Source organism: Micromesistius poutassou (genome assembly GCF_964030765.1).
Source record: "Micromesistius poutassou genome assembly, chromosome: 23".
NCBI lineage: Eukaryota > Metazoa > Chordata > Actinopteri > Gadiformes > Gadidae > Micromesistius > Micromesistius poutassou.
The window spans coordinates 884470-888861 of record NC_140293.1 but is presented as its reverse complement, the minus strand read 5'-3'; the positions used below and the strand labels follow the sequence as shown (position 1 = coordinate 888861).

Genomic DNA, 4392 nt, shown 5'->3' with positions numbered 1-4392 from the left:
TTACACTGTTTTAGCATTTTAAAGTTGCAGTTTTACCTTTTTTTAATCAATGAAATAATTTATAAACAGATATGATTCATAAACACACACACTTATAGATGTGGTGTTCAACTGTTTCCTTCAGAAGGGACACAAACCAAGCGCTCCTCAGAGTTTAAACATCACAAAAAAACGTCACTCATTTATCTGCTGGTAACATGGGGAATGAGGGTGTGAGGGGTGAAAGGTCAAAAGGTCAAACGTGGAGGAAGAGAGTTCATCTTCCCTGGGAATATACAGAATCTAAAAACCACTCCACGTATTCTTCAAAATGGATGACAATGGTTTTTTCTAGTTTTTTTTCTTTCTCTTTTACATTTTCATCATTTAAGAAACGTCCTTGAGTGAATTAGAAAATACGTAGATACATAGAAATGTTGAAACCAACATTTTAAAATCATATATATAATTACATAGAGAGAGGGGGGAGGGGGGAAAGAACGAGAGAGAGACAGAGACAGGGGGGTGGAGAGCGAGAAAGAGAGAGACATAGAGAGAGAGAGACAGAGAGAGAGAGGGGGTGGAGAGAGAGAAAGAGAGAGACATAGAGAGAGTGGGGCAGAAAGAGAGGGGGGGGGTCGGAGAGATGGAGAGAGGGAGAGAGAGATGGAGAGAGGGAGAGAGAGAGAGGAAGAATGAGAGATAGAAGGGATATACAAAGAAAATAACTGGTAATAGAGAGAGGAGGAGAGAGAGAAGGGGAAAGGTGGGGTGGTAGAAGTTAAAAAAAATGTTGCTTAACAACATAAGAGAAGTTTCCCATGCATTTGTGTGTCTCTGTACAGAAACAAAACCAGTTGAAATTGGTTAAATTCATTTAAAACCAAAGTTTGGTTTCTTCTTAAATTTTTTTAGCCCCTCCTCCACAGTCCTGAGCTCCTCTGATTGGCTGGTGTAACATCGTAATAGCCAATGAGGTGGTCTTAAATCCGGGGGAAGGGGGAGGGGGGGGGTGTCCTAATAAGGAAGTGACTATTAAAGAGTTCAGCATCTCGGTCTTGCCATAAGAAAGCAGAAATCATCGCTTATCTAGAATGTAGGCAGAGCCAGGTCAAACCGGCCCAATCAGGGCGGTTCCTGATGACCTCATGGGGCCAGCTGAGCCAATCAGGCTCTTCCACGGCAAGGAGAAGTCCAATCAGGTGCTGTCCTGATGGAAACGGCCATGACCCAGTTCTCAGGGGAGACATTTGTCGTCTCTTGGAAGCGAGGGATGACAAAGGTCACATTTTAGAGAGAAAAGAAAGAGAGAGAGAAAGAGCCGGAGAGAGATAAAACGATCCCAGTTGTCCTGTAGGATCTATCGTCCCAGCAACGCCATCAGTTGAGGAGGAGGAGGTGGAGGGGTGGGGGCTGTCCCATTTAGCAAGGTCAGCCGTCAAAGCATCCGGAGACAGTCGCCGTGCCGACGAGAGTTAAGGTGTGGAGGCTGTTGCTACGGTGACGAAGCGAGGGTCCTCTCTCACTAGAACATCAGGCCTGACTTGAGGAACGACCGGGACTCTGGGGAAGAGGAAACAACACACGACCAGTTAGATGTTGAAGTTCTAGAGGTTAAATCTCCTCCAAACACTCCTATCTCTCTCTCTCTCTCTCTCTCTCTCTCTCTCTCTCTCTCTCTCTCCTCAAGCATCCCTTATTCTTTTCAGCTCTGTCTTTCCCCTTTTGATCCCTGTGGTGTTGTTGACACACACACACACGCACACACAGGCAAACACACGCACACACATCATTAACACACACAGACGCACCTCTCCCCGTCGTGTCGTTGCGTTCTGCGGACGCAGCAAAGTGTTTACATTTCTGCATAACAGCAACCATGAACCACACCTCTCTCTCTCTCTCTCTCTCTCTCTCTCTCTCTCTCTCTCTCTCTCTCTCTCTCTTTTTAATTCCTCCCTCACTCTGTCCACATGTTCTCATCCATATCTCTGTTCATCCCTCCCTCTGCCCCTCTCCTCTCCCCTTTTTTCTATTGTATGATAATCTATTTTACCTTACTGTACTGTATTGTATTATTGGTGTATTTCTGCCAAGTGTGTGAGCATGAGTGAGGGTGTATGTGTGTGTGTGTGTGTGTGCGTGTGCGTATGCGTATGTGTGATTAGTGGGTAGGGTGTTAAGTGTGTCTAAGCTGGGAGAGCCAAATGTCACTAGGCCCTGAAACAAGGTCACATATTTCACCACATCCCCCCTGGGCCTTTACTACCACCTCCTCCTCCGCCACCACCAATACAACCTCCACCACCACCACCTCCTCCTCCACCATCGGCCTCTTCATCCTCTCTGCCCTCCTTTCCTCCTCCCCTATTCCTCTCTTCGTTTCTCTGGACCATCATCTTTCACCCTCCCTTTCTTCTGTGGTTTCTTTAACCCTCTTCTCTCCCTCTGTTTAGCACCTCCTCCTCCTCCTCCTCATACTCTTCTTCACATGCTCCTTCTCCTCATATCCTTCTTCACCTCTTCCTCCTTCACCTCCTCTTATCCTTCTTCACCTCCTCCTCCTCCAACTCCTCCTCCCCATATCTTTCTTCGAATCCACCTCTTCCACCTCCTTCTCTCCTCATCCCTCTGTTCTGCATTTTGTGGCCAATTAGGGTGGTCGCAAACCGGCATGCTTTCAAACCCCTCCCTCCCTCCCTCTTGGTCGCCCTGTCTCTCTCTCTCTCTCTTTCTCTCTCATGTCCGCCCTCCTCTCTTCTCTCTCCCTCTATACTTTCATCTCTCTGCCTATTGTGTCTTTCTAACTCTTTCTTTCATTCATTATTTCTTTCTTTATATTAATTTTTTTTTGCCAATATGGGTCTTTGATTCTCTTCTTCTTTCTACCTTTCTTCCTCATCCTCTTCACCCTACTTGCTCTCTATTCCCCCCCCCCCTCTCTCTCTCTCCTGATTGTAATGCGATGTCGTTCTATCTATTCAGCACTTTTGGTCTTAGTCGTTAATTAAGAACGTGGAAGGTGAGAGAGTATGGAGATGTATGTGTGTGTGCGCGTGTGAGGATGTGTGTGTAAACCAGCATAGGTGTAAAATGCTTTAAGCAAGAAGAGGGGGTTGTGTGTCCTATTGTATTTGTCATTGTGTGTGTGTGTGTGTGTGTGTGTGTGTGTGTGAAAGGTATGTGTGTTTTTGTTAATTAGTTATTTTACAATATATTTTTCAGTAAGCCAAGTGCTTTGACCGCCACACACACACACACACACACACACACACACACACACACACACACACACACACACACACACACACACACACACACACACACACACACACACACACACACAAACATTATATACACACATATATGCACACACATACACACTGAGTTTGTAGGCTTCTAAAGCTTTAATAAACACACACACACACACACACACACACACACACACACACACACACACACACACACACACACACACACACACACACAGATCAAGCAGATCAAAGAGAGGCCACTGAGAGTGTGTCTGCTAAATGTCTCCACTTATCTAACCTGGGCCCCAACACACACATGTTCTCCATGTGTGTGTGTGTCTGTGTGTGTGTGTGTGTGTTATTCTATATTTGTGAATGTGTCTTGTTGGTGTGTGTTTGTCTTTATTATTGTACGTCATGTGTCTGTATCTATGTGTATGTGTGTTTGTCCAAATTCCATTTGTATTGGATATTTACTTAAACGTTTTTTAACGTTTAGTCTTCTTTTTTTTTTTTTAATACAATAAAAATGTATACAATGTTAATGAGGCTGTGTGTGTGTGTGTGTGTGTGTGTGTGTGTGTGTGTGTGTGTGTGTGTGTGTGTGTGTTTTCTTACCTTGTGCTGCATTGTCTCTCTGGTTTCCATTAAGTTCAGGTTTTTCCTCAATGCCAGCAGAATCTATATAACACACACACACACACACACACACACACACACACACACAGGTCAGTGTGTGTAAGTGAGAGCAGACCCCAGACGCAATAAAGCAAGTTTTCAGTCAAGATGACTAGACTTAGACTCTTGATTCGGCATGCAAGGCTTGCATCAAAACATCTTTTAACATGTCCAGATAGCTAGCTAGATAGGAAGATGAATTCCTTCTAGTGAATTCCTTCTACATGCACATGTAGCTAGCTGCGGTAGAGACCAAGATAGCATGTTTACTCGGGATCTTCAAAATCTAAACAGCTACATATAAGAGAACAAGACAGCATGCAAGATAGACAGATAGACATACAGACAGACAGACAGAGAGACAGACGGTACCGTTGCTATGGTTATTGATGCTGTGGTTGTTGCTGCTGCTGTGGATGTTGTTGTTGCTGTTGCTGTGGTTGCTGTTGCTATGGAGCGGTTCGGGTTCCGGGGAGGAGGA

The 4392-nt window shown here is 44.9% G+C and overlaps 1 long non-coding RNA gene across 1 annotated transcript; it reads right to left on the bottom strand.

The window, feature by feature from the left end:
• Positions 1-353: 353 nt before the first annotated feature.
• Positions 354-4392, bottom strand: LOC311368557. Its single transcript, XR_014639965.1, has 3 exons — positions 4284-4392; positions 3852-3914; positions 354-1542 (listed from the first exon to the last, which is right to left on the bottom strand). It is a non-coding gene; the product is annotated as an uncharacterized lncRNA (long non-coding RNA).